The sequence below is a fragment of the Haemaphysalis longicornis genome, unplaced genomic scaffold (genome assembly GCF_048455015.1).
Source record: "Haemaphysalis longicornis isolate Haplotype H1 unplaced genomic scaffold, Haemaphysalis longicornis Haplotype H1 scaffold_2, whole genome shotgun sequence".
Classification (NCBI taxonomy): domain Eukaryota; kingdom Metazoa; phylum Arthropoda; class Arachnida; order Ixodida; family Ixodidae; genus Haemaphysalis; species Haemaphysalis longicornis.
The window spans coordinates 50,666,321-50,679,399 of NW_027526295.1; the positions used below are offsets into that span (position 1 = coordinate 50,666,321).

Consider the following 13,079-nt stretch of genomic DNA (forward strand, 5'->3'; position numbering starts at 1 on the left):
AACTCCTTGAAGAGGCAGTCTTTCGGCCAAACAGCGGGGTCATTTAGGCGCTCGAAACACTCTTCATTCAAGGAAATATAAAAGGATGCATAGGTGTCGAATTTAGTCTTCAGTCGTCGGCAGCTCAAGGGAGAGACACCTAAAGTTGACAGATGAGCATTGAGACTGGCAGGGGTGGTGGTCGGAGAAAGCTTGGAAACAAACATAGCTTTGGGGCGCTTCGGGTGCGAAACGACGACCAGTCCAGATGTGTCTGATGCACCCACACATGCCCGGCTTCGGCGCTTCTTCTCAAAACTGGGAGGGTGACAGTCAGGCACAGACACGGAAAGCACTGGGAAATGGGTGGACGGAGTTGGGTGCAGTGTAGGAGACGCCGCAGACACCGCCTGCAGCGGAGCCGACGTAGCCGACGAGGATGGCACTTCATTGTTAACAGCTTGGGTGAAAGAAGGCTTCCCCGAGCTGCCGCGCATTCCATTCTGCAAAGCAGCGGGACGGCGAAGCAATTCAGCTCGCAAGGAGCAAACCTCTGCACGCAGGGAAGTGACCAACTTCGCATAATGGGCGCGGTCTCCCTCCCTCTCCTGACGGAGGCAGGCAAAAGCCAGCGCGTTTTCCCGGCGCAGAAGGTCGTTGTCCTCGCGCAGCCCGGCCACTTGGTCGCTGAGAAAGGAAATTCCCTCCAGCACGTCAACGAGGAGCGCGCGAAGACCGGCAGGTTCGGCACGAAGGTCACCCGGTTGGAGCGGGGGCGCCGGGGCCTTCTTGACGACTGTCGGTGAGCCTTGACGAAGGGAGCAGGGGGAAGAAGCCCTGCTTGCGGGCGCGCCGAAGTCGTCGCTGGCTCCACTAGGCCTAGCCGCCACCTCAACCGTTTGACAGATGTTGCACCTGAACGGCCGAGCGCCAGATCTCAGGAGTTGAAGCTCAGCGTCCGGCCACACAACACACTTCGCGTGCACGCGTTTTTTACAGGCAATGCAGCGGAAAAACTTTTGTTTGCCATAAAAAAGCAAGAGCAAAGAACACAACAATCCTTGCTAGGCGCCATCTTGAAAAAAAATAAAAAAATTAACGATAATAATAATAATAATAATAATAATAATAGTCACAATCATTATCATCATGTGGGGCGCGAAAATATATTTGCCATGGGCGGGGTCCTGTCTAGTTACACCACTGCATTTTGTTAAAGCTAGCGGCATGCTGCGGCAATCGACTCACGATGCTTCGCTTTATTGTTTTTTTCCTTCCTTTACTCCCTCCCCCCCAGAATACATGGCCGCGTATGACAGTCGTACGTTCAATTTATCTTTGTTGCAGATGCACACAAACTAAAAGAAAAATGGGCCCTTAACCCTGATATTCTTCTGGTTAGTCGTAATTTAGCTGTGTCACGCTACAAGCTCAACAGAACAAAGATTCGGATACTAATAGGTTGTAAAGCATATGAAGCATACATGCACGAAAACGCTATGCTTCAATGTGGTATTTTCAGTTGTATGTTGTTTGGAGTCAAAATAACCTCAGTTGTAAAGACATCACCACCTTCAATTTCTGCTGTAGGTACGTAGGGTATATCCATATTACACCAAAGGTATGCGACCTTTGTAATAGTGCAAAGCTCACACAGCTCAACATAGTGTCGAATAATAGAAGGGCCGAATTTACAATAATTTTTTTTTTCCGCGGGCCGGTGAAGTTGCGAATACAAAAGCGGAAAAAGTTTGCTTCGTGTTTCACGCGGCTCATATAATCCAGAACCTTCTCTGTTATCTAGAACGTAAGGGGATTGCGTAGTGAAATTGAAATGGTAGTGAAATGAGATTAGTATGAGAGAGGTTGCACTGCCAAATTGTTCTTATGTTTTGTATGCAAATGAACTAAACATATAAAAAAATAAGCGGTTCTAAAATAAGCTGAGCGCGAACGGTATAATGGACACAAACAAGACTATAGGATAATTTCTAATCACAACACAAGGACAAATTTCCATATATTGGATCTTTTTATTGTTAAAATCATAGCTTCTTTTAGAATTCTATCGCTGCAAACCCGGTTGGAGCTGCAACCAGAAAATGTTATTCCGCCTCTCAGTTGCATTTGACGGAGGCACTTCTATGTAGGTTCTCGATTTTGTGAGAAACAGCAGCATGTCGCTCATTTCACATTCCTGGATATGCTCCTTTTTGACGAAGAGCAATCCGTCGTGACGTTCGCTGTTAGACAACCTGTGTTGAGCGAGGCTCAGTCAAACATGCACCAGCGGCTGCGGCAAAACGCAGGGCTCAACACGAAGAGGGAGACGCGACTCTGCGAATTGGCTCGGGATATATTCTCGGTGATTGGAATACCCGGTATGAAGTTACTCTCGGCGACGCGAATTCGGAACTTGAGGGGAGGCGATTCGAGTTGGGGCAGCAGAACATCGTGAACCCAATCTGAGTCAGAGGCATGGTAGGATATGAAATTGTCCCATGCGTAATTCCCCACGTTCACTTGCCTCCTGTAGCATTTGATGCCACCTTTAAGGTACAAAGATATATATATGAAGTACCAGCGGCATTAGTAAGCGCCATAAACAAGCATGGCATAAACCATGATACAAAGTATCCCCGGGATGGCGTACACGCTTTGTTAGTCCACACCTACGCACTCTTCCTCTCTCCATGCAACGCTCCGAACAAGGTATCCTTGCTGTTCCTCTGGAACCTTGCAGACCATGCACTCCGCGCACTGCACTTGGTGTTTGTCAAGAAAGCTGTGAAGGTTGTTGAGATGGCAACTGTAGCAATCCCAGGGATTGTAGCTGAGGCTCACGTTCTTTGGGCCGTTCAGATCGAGAAACATTTCGTTGTCCAGCAATGCGAGCTCATTATGGCTGAGATCCAACATTTTTAGTTTAGTCATTCGAGAGAAGGTTGGCGGCGTCCACTTCTTTATCCGATTGTGCTGGGCGAAAAGCACTTCTAGGGAACTATTGAGAGGTTTGTCCACATGGAGTTGTTGTATGCTGTTGAAGGATATATCAAGCACTCGCAAGGACACCAGCGGAATAAGTACATTTGTGCCATTTAAGACAGTGAGGCGGTTGTGGTTCAGGTTCAACACTAATAATCTTTTCAAACCGGCCAGCGTCGCTTCGTTGAGCTCTGTTATTTTGTTTGCTTGCAAAGAAAGAACCTTCAGCTTCTCCAGGCATATAAATGGGGAGCCTAGTAGAATCTTCAGGTGGCACCCGTCCATGTATAGCTCACGCAAATTCGGGAAACCACATAGGTCCCGATCACGTAACAGTGTCACGTTGCTTCCACTTGTGATTAATTGCACAGCACTGCTATTTCTATTACGGCTGCCGGGCCAAAAGGTAAACTCCACTCCAGGAGGAACATTTGTGTGAGACATATTTAGACATGCCAGTGTTTTCAAACAAAATATTGCTTCTGGTATACCAGGGAGCTTCGTGCTTGTAAGAGAAATTTTCTTAACCGACGGAATGCGGTTAAACGCCTCCGGATGAACGGTCCTAATAGGAGATTGTGAAAATTCAAGATGCTGAATACTCTTCATGGGAGGAATATCGTTGAAGGAGATGTGGTGGAAATTACATCTGTAGAACGCGAAATGCCTAATAGGTGTGACCGCGACAATCTCCAAAAGTGCCGTCGGGATTACGTCCCATGTCTTCAAAAGCGTAATAGCTGCATCGGCGGAGACGAAGGAAATGTTCCAGGGCATGGTGGTATCTGTGGGAACACGCAGATAATCCGGGCCAGGGAATACGTAGAGGAACGGGTCAGCAAAGCTGTAAACGCTGAAAATGCCGCTTCGGTTGACCCGCGTGCTGTCACACATGGCGACAGCTACGCGCGGGGGCTTGCCAAATGTCACGTCAAATGTCATCTGCCGCATGTATAACTGGATTCTAAACCAAACAAGTAGTCCGAGGTTGCTCCCTCTCGCCGCGTCGAAGTGGTCGTAGCTACTATCTAAATTGTCAGAAAAGTCGTCCCATTTCTTTAATCTCAACCGTCGGAGGGACAAGCAGACTGGAGCACATCCCTGAGACACAGGGCGAACGGGATCTTCTGATACCAGTAGTTGCTCCATTGTCATTGTCTCGGTATCAGCAGGATCAGACTCGTTATACTTGACAAGAATGTGACATAGAGCGTGAAGATGGCCGTTTTCAAAGCTCAGGTTGCAGTTCTTGAATTCACGGGGGAGTGTCGTCCGGTTCGTGGTTTGCTGGCAGGGCATGAAGGCCGAGATTCCTTCGGTTGAGCATACCCAGGTCCATAGAAAGAACAAAAGCGTCTTCCAACGCATAGCAGTCTGGAACAGTTACGAATGCAGATATCAAAAAACCAATATTTTTAACGTCACGAGTACTGAATAAAATAAAAACCGGCGCAATTTCTTTCTCGTCAGATGTCAAAGCACTGTGCGTTTCAATCGCAAAAAATAGTGGTGATTTCGTTTTGCATGAGAGTGATTGCCAATTTTACTATATTTAACTGAGATTTTGCTTAAACGTGTTTGTGGAAAGCGCAGCCCTCTGTTTCTCTAGACCTGCAATTTTCTTCAATATTTAACTGTTAGCAGACAACCATGGGCCGTGTACAAATTTGCCGTTCTTTGCTACTCAACTGATTGCCCCAGTACTTGCATGTTTGTTCCCTAAGATCCAACTCGTAAATTATATTCTAGTATTATTGGGGTATTGTACCTTGTCGTGAAGTCCCACATAGTAAAGTACACGATTTAAAGCAATATCTGTAAGATCACCAATCTCATATAAGATTTTTAAGGCTCTAACAGAATTATCTAGCCTTGATCTCTTTTTAAAGGGGAATTGTTTGTGCCGTTCCTGTATTTCGGAGTGATTGGAATGACACCAACTCTAGAGTGTCTTTTTTGTCAACCCACCTTTAAACGTGTGAGGAATTGACGTATCACTGTTCGAAACTTGAACCCACCATACTTGACTCTGTGCATAAGAAACTGTTTTTTTTTCAGAATGTATTATACAATGAAAAACTACAACCGCAAATAGTATAATTTACACAGAGATATCACCGATGCGGTTATGTAGCTGATATGTTGGGAAACCGTAAGAATGTAGTCATACTATATGCGCCCCATAAACTTCTTAAAGATACAGATTTCGCAATATATACACGGCGGATTTTCGCTGTAACTGGGAAGACTTTTGCTTACACGACTACATAGTGCATGTTACGTAATAACAAGAACGAGAAGTGGAATTTACTTACATCGTTGTACTGCATGACGTTCCAGGACGAGGTATCCTGAGCAACACTCCTCTGAGTTTCTGCCTGCAATAAAGGCAGAGTTGGCCCCAGAGCTTCTATTTTATCGCGCAGTGAGCTCGGGGCGGAAAAGGACATGAAAGAGGAAGCGACAAAATGATTGCTTGCGTGGTGGTTGCTATGAGTGCTTCTGTCTGGGAAGATAGATTGCTGGCGGGACACAAAAAAGCAATCTCGCTATGGTAACGTGATAGCGACGGCCAAAGAACGGTGATAGTGCCGAACGCTGTTGGTTTCCCTTTGTATTTAGCCGCCTCGCTGTTATCAATTGCAGCCAGTGGCGTCAATCTGGTCCCATATATCTGAGTTGGTCAGCGCCGAATAAAGGCTGATTCTTCCTGATGACTACCGGGCCCGTAATCTGCTGATCCCGAGCGCTTCGGATGATCGTGACGCGAGTAGCACGTTATGTTCCGGATGTGCGTGTCAAGCGCCTTCTGGGACAATCTCATAACTTTGAAATGCTGCTGGAGCGAAATATTAAAATTATTTAGATATAACAAAGCCTATTCGGTTTGTGTGTTTTTACTAGCACTGTCGTTGCTACTAATGCTAGTTGAACATGTTTACACGCAATTATTTATATTACTTTGTTCAGTTATGAGGCGCCAGGGCGGGCTGCGTGCGGTAGAGCTGACTTTAAAGGAGGGATATTTGAATGCTGAGTGCAGGCACTGGACAAAGATTTCGTACCACCAGGGTGCTCTCTTGGGACGAAGAGCCACGTAAACGGCAGGGCACTTTCTCGTGCAGCTTGCAGAGGACCATTCCGTCGTTTTCTGAGACTTGAGCGCCCACTCTATAGTGGGAGAAAAAACTGTTGCCAAAGCGGCAGTATATAACAGGACTGTGAAGTAAGTATGATATTTTTATCGATTTTCTAACGTCATGTTATTGTTCGGCCACTCTTGCTTGTACAGTGAATTAAAACCGTTTTTCAAAACGTGTGTGTGCTTGTTTAGCGCACGATCAGATTGCGTACTTAAATTGTCCCGAAGCCAAGGATGACGCAGTTGTCTTGAAGGAGAAGCAAGTTTATTGGAGCGAACTTGTGCTCCCCTAACAACTCGAAAGAATAGAGGCGGCGAAGCAGCGGTCAACAAAGTGACTTGCGCGGGCCAGTTTCGTCGAATCGATTAGAGCGGCGTCTGCTATGCACGCTTTTATCTTTCGGCGCAATTGTTTCTGGAACCGTCGATTCACATCCGGAACTTTGTACATCAGAGAAGATTATTGTGGGCTAGTGCGGTTAGGGAAAAACAGTCAGTCTGCTTATCTGAATGAGATAGCCAGTGCGGCATAAAAATAAAGAATGGAAGGCGCGCTTCGCGGACACAAATAACAGAGCCAGGCGAGGCTGGGTGGGAAAAACAAACAATAAATAAATAAACCCATACATGTTTCGCGGCAACATCATGGCAAGCTCGTTTTAATTTTTTTAATGAAAGCAGGGCCACAACTGCAATGTACATCAATGAAAAATAGTACTGGCCTCCCATCTTTAGCATCCCGATGATACGTTTCCCACCTAGCTTTGTTTAATGGGCTATATTGACATGCTATTCTGCGTGACGACCTGCACTAACAACCTCAGCATTTATCACGTCACATTGACCACGCCCTATAATTTGGTGTTTAACCATGCAACATTAAGTACTTTGCTGAGTTTTTTCTTAAAACATCTCGCGAATCAAGCCGCCTTCCTGCAGGTATTGTTTCCATCCGCAATAACCACTTGTTTCAACAAGCATAGGTACAACTGTGCAAAGAGGTGTAATTTTTGTAATTGAGCACCTGCGCTGTATCCTTACGTTAGCGTATCTTGCAATTCCACTTCCCTATTTAATGCCTCTATCCTTGAGGCTTAAATGGGTAAATTATATCGCAATATGCAACTAAGATAAGCAACGTTTAAAAGATATCGCAATACGCAACTTTTGGGCGTTAAGCTCATAATGAATAAATTTTCAGACACACTGGATTTGGAGAGCTGCTGGACGTGGAAGGACCTGAACGAACAAGCAGTACTGTGGGCCTCAACAAAAATAGGTGCCAACTATAAGCATTTTAACAAGCTGGAGTAGAGAAAGCAGTTTTTGTGTTGCATCACAAACATCAATGCGCCCTCCTTAATTTTTGAAATGAAGATAGCATTGAAGATAACATGTTAGCCGAAGTGACAAGGCGCCGAAGCAGTTGACACACGATGGGGGGGGGGGGCGAGGGCGATATACGTTACGCATATATTACACGGTTCGTTCTGAAGTCAGTTACACGCCCAACACGATACACCTATTTATCTTTCTTTATAAGCTTTCTTTTTTCAAGACGCCAACCTATTCGATACCTCTGAACGTGTTCATTTTAGGTACATTTATTGACATACCTTTTCGATATTATTTCACTTAAGCGAACATAGGCCGGAGAGTTAAAAGATTATTTACATATGCATCTGCTAACTTTTTTTGACACACTATTTGACCATCCACAATTGCGAAATTTATGGGAGATCACTGCCACCACACGACACCGTTCAAAACAAACGCATTTCAGTGACTGCTTTTCAGACATCGCGCTCCTTTTCCCGTCAATGCAAAACAATGAGGCTACATCATTTTTTGCTTCCGTTACATACGTAGCCAGAAAGAAGTAGTACTTACCACCGTGCTTACGTCGCCGGGGTATCCAAACCCCTCGTGTGTCGGAGCTCCACCAGTACCGACACCACAGTCTGAACGCTGCGACTGGCGGCGGGGGGGCGACAGTGTTTTATGGTGGCAGAAAACGCTTTGCAAAGTGTCAGTTGCGAAGAGAGACACAGCACGCAGCGCACCTTCGTATCTTTTGACACTTCGCTGCACCTCGATGGCCGATAAGGGCTTTTAATTTCAGCGCCTTGGCAACGGCGTGAATGCTGCGGCTGACCGACGGCGGCGTCATGCCGAGAGTATCACTGCTACCAACAATCTGTTGAAAGCAGCCGGAAGCGAAGAACCTCAGCGCGTACATCACTTCGCTTCCGTAGACAGCCCCGTCGCACCTCGAGGCCTAGCTTGCGTCGCACAGCATCCGCTCCGTGTCCTTTTTGACACGGAAACGGCGCTTAAAGTCGCCGTCACTCAGTCCACGCTCAGACACGGGATCCTCCTCCAGAAGCTCCAACAAAAGTGCAAACAGAGGCGGCATAAACGCAGCCATCTTACAATCCGACGTGCTCTCAACCGCACCAGATTTCACCTCTCGTTCGCGGGAGTCGTTTGGCTACGTGACGTCACCAAAATGTAGCCAAAATATGGCCGCGTGACGCAGGCCGGTTGACGTTTTCGCTCAGAGTCAATCGCCTGAGGCCCCACCGGAGAGCAACCTCACCGGATTGCCGCCGGATCTTATCTGGCGCGCATCAGACGCCCAGCAAAATACGTACGCCGTTATCGCATGTGGCGACGAGGAAGTTCGGCGACCCGCGTAGCCTAAGAAAGTGTCCCGGTAACAACTGAGCAGGCTCAGCCACGCACTGTGAACGGACAAAGCGACGGACAAATACTGCACCTTCTTTAGGATTACGCCAGCACTCCGGCAATGGGTTCTTTGACGGACCGTCAAGAAACGCCCCTTGTCACCCCAATGCCCTAATTTAGCCATGATGCAGCTTCGGAAGCCACGCTGTCAAACGTAGACCTTTTCAGTGCCTCGAATCTGCAAAATGTCACGTTTGGGCAAGTTAAGCGAGTTTGATCCAAGAACTCAGAGAGAAATAATTTTTTTATTAGAGTTTAGCTCGAACCCAAACACGAGCTGGCTACTCCAGGTATTGGAGTATAGAAAACGTACAATAGTCGCCCTAAGGAACCACAAGGTTAGATTAAGTACATTGAAACAGCAGTGGCTGAAATATCGCATGCGCACTCCGTAACTACTTGCTCTGTATAGTACACAAGCACGTATATATATATATATATATATATATATATATATATATATATTGTGAGCTGAGTTTGTGTCTTGCTGCCTGCTAGGAGACTCGGAGCTAGGTCGAAGCAGGCAGGCTGCCTGCAGCAGCCTGCCTGCTGCCTGCCCAAGTTCCGACCGCCGCCATCGTGGCACCGAGATAGTTCACGTTTCCCGGCTCAAGGTTTTTAACCGCCGCGACGAACTCTGAAACGCGGCCAGGAGGCCGCTTCTTTCAACGAGGGGGATAATAGTGTGAGCTGAGTTTGTGTCTTGCTGCCTGCTAGGAGATATTCGTCCCCATTGGTATTAATCATCATCACCAGTAGCTTGCGGCTACCGCATCATCTGCTGTACATACTCATCATCACCGGCACAACCTCGTCTTCGGCTAATCATCATCAGCAGGGACGCTGGGTCGCCATCTTGGTTCTTCCCCGCCTGACGCCTTGGAATAAAGGAGCTGCGAAAGCAACGGTCCCGTCACCTCACAATATATATATATATGTATCTATATATATATATATATATATATATTTATATATATATATATATATATATATGTATATATATATATATATATATATATATATATATATATATATATATATATATATATATATAACTGGCATGCTGGCGATGGGGCCGAAGGCGTGGTGAACACAAAGTAAGAAACCTCGGTAACAGCAACAGCGGAGGGTTTATTTCGACGTTTCGACTTCGAGACAAGTCTTCTACAGGAATGATGGCTTCGGTTGTATCGGAAGAGAGCATATATGTCGAAAGTGGAAAGAGGGTTTACGAATGGCCAACGATACCACACACCAACATACGTGAACAACACAAACACGAAACGGGAATCTTCCTTATTGGAAGAATGAACAAAAAATGATCAACGAAGAGAGAGACGCCAAGATAGTTGGAGAAAAAAAAAAGGCAGAAAGGGAGATACAAAATCCCGCGGTATAGTACAAAACCCCGCGGTATAGTCGAGAGGGGAGTCGCCGCGGAACTAGCTCAATGGTAGAGCACCGCACGCGTTATGCGGAGGTTGTGGGTTCGATTCCCGCTTCCGGAAAAAACGGCGCATTTTTTCTCGACTTGAATTTTTAATTATTTATTCCTGCAAAAAAAAAGGCAATCACACCTCATTCGGCACTATAAATCAGTGTTAAAAAACGCCAAACAGCACTGGCAATAAGGACTGCAACTTTGATATATATATATATATATATATATATATATATATATATATATATATATATATATATATATATACACAAAGTAAGAAACCTCGGTAACAGCAACAGCGGAGGGTTTATTTCGACATTTCGACTTCGAGACAAGTCTTCTAATATATATATATATATATATATACATGATTACATGATTCTTTACAGCAGCGGAATATAGTGAAAAAACCTATATACATGTATATACAAACAATATCCACGATGAGACACAGATAATGTCGCCAATATACATAACACCCTTGTGTGTTTCCGCACCAATTCATAGGAATGTGCACGCATTAATTAGTGTTCGCACATCTTCGTCACTTGAAAAAACTCCCTTAAGGCAAGGAAGGCTTTCGTTTGGTTGCGTAAATTGTACCACGGACAGCAGGCTAATCTTGTCACTCAATTTTTTCCGCTCGGTCGTATATAGGGGCACTCAAGCAGGACATGATGCACACCATCAGTTCTGCAAAACGCGCTCTGAAGCGCGTTTTGCAGGCCACGTCAAGACGAAAGCGATGTATTAACGTGTCGACCGAGCGACCGAGATGAGACGCACACGTTATCCAAGGTACGGGTTCACTTGGTATAACAGGGATGAACGATATTTATTGGTCAAGCAGGTTTCCAAAGTAATGCGTGTCCTTAGTTTTTACAAATCATTTTTCACATCACATCTGGTAGAAGGCACGTCGCTACACATAGAATTGGAATGGGCGGTTGGTGCTAGATGGTCAGCTTGTGAATTTCCACTTATTCCAATGCGCCCCGGAATCCACTGAAATGTTATTTTCTGAGTTTTTCCTATTTCAGTTGCCATCACATCACATATGTGTCTTGCAAGGAGATTGTGATGACTGTAAGCTGAAATTGAATTTAGGGCTTGCAGAGCCGCTTTTGAATTTGTGAGAAGTGTCCATTTAGTCGGTGAAGTCATAGTAGCGATACATTTGACTGCAAGATAGATTGCGTAAAGCTCTGGAGCTGTCGACGATGTGCGGTGGGAAAGCTTGACCATGTTATGGATGTGGAGGCTCGGTATTGTGAAAGCAGACGACTACAAGGAGGTTGTCGACGATCCATCGGTGTATATAACCACATAATCAGCATAACGTCCATGCATGTAATTGAGCGTCATCTGCCTTGCTGCCACTGTAGATATAGATAATTGTTTGGGCATCCCGAGAATATCAGCATTGGTTTCAATTCAGGGAACAGTACATGGAGGCAACCCAGTTCTGTGTTGCCATTGATACAGAACGGGCAGGGCCATTACATAACCAAAGATGGCCCGATGAACCTTTGATGCTGAACGCTCTTGAAGGCGGAAAATCAAAGGGTGCGAATCATGCTGCGTAGTCAGGCGCAGGTAATGGCGGCGCAGCTCCTGCACGCGCAAAGCATTTACAGGTGCCTCTCTTGCTTCTGCGAGATCCATATTTCCCGACGTTGGCCTGGGCACTCCGAGGCAGAGACTTAGGCTTCCGGTTACCAATGCCTGCAGTCGCTGCTCTTGCGATTTCACAGGCCATGCAGAACAGGTATAGAATAGGCTACGGCCTAACGGAGAAGTGCAGCATGCAGTCGTAGCATAGAATCGGACGAACAACCCCATCCGGTGCCTGCGAGGTAACGCAAAACGTGGATTACACGTGATGCCTTTCCTGCAGATAATCCATACGTCGGCACCATGTGAGCGATTATCTATATCCCAAAGAACTTGTGACATTTTTCTTGAGGGATTTCTGGACCACCCATGGTGAGCCGTAATCCATGCAGCTTCTTTCGCGTGAAAGCAAGCATGCCGGATTTTGTTGCAGGCACCCATTCCTCGAGCACGTAGAAACTTCTCAATGCTGTCCATGCCGGCTTGGAGGTCAGCTTGAATCGCCACGTAACAAGCACTGCTGCACCAAATGTAACTGTCATCAGCGTAGATGCTTACTTGTAGCTGCGGGTAAAGCAACGCTGGCAAGTTCGCCATAACAACATTAAACAACAGCGGACTTAGCCGCTTCCCTGAGGAACTCCTTCTTCCACTGCATAATGTTGGCTGTCTCCTTGGCTGGTACACATATACACTCTTCTGTTCTTCAAGAAGTTCTCAATTCAACGAAGTATTTTGCCACAAATTCCCATTTTGACAAGGCCTTCAACAATACGGTAATGACTCGCGGTGTCGAATGCTTGACCATTATCCAAAAAAGCAGCTATTGTCATGTTTCTTCGAGAGCGCTCTTGTTCAGGTCTAGGACACTGTCCATAGTGCGCCGACGTGGCCTAAATCCTGACATATATGATGGGAAAGACCCAGATATTTCAAAAAACTAATTTAATGTTTCGTATAGCCTTTAATTTAATCTTTCCTAAAGCCTTTCCTATAGCTTGGCTACGCAACTGGCCAAGCTGACAGGCCGAAATGAGTCGATCGCTCGTGGTGATTTTCATGGCTGAAGGAGAGGTACAATCTTCGATAACTTCCAAGACTCTGGGATCTCCTCAGAACTCCATAATTCATTGAATAAATGTAGTAGATGGATGGTCATACGGGTACCAA

General features: G+C 45.9%; 1 long non-coding RNA gene across 1 annotated transcript; it reads right to left on the bottom strand.

The window, feature by feature from the left end:
- Window positions 1-1,992: 1,992 nt before the first annotated feature.
- LOC144168877 (uncharacterized) lies at window positions 1,993-5,946 on the bottom strand. Its single transcript, XR_013322276.1, has 2 exons — window positions 5,280-5,946; window positions 1,993-4,338 (listed from the first exon to the last, which is right to left on the bottom strand). It is a non-coding gene; the product is annotated as an uncharacterized LOC144168877 (long non-coding RNA).
- Window positions 5,947-13,079: the final 7,133 nt, after the last annotated feature.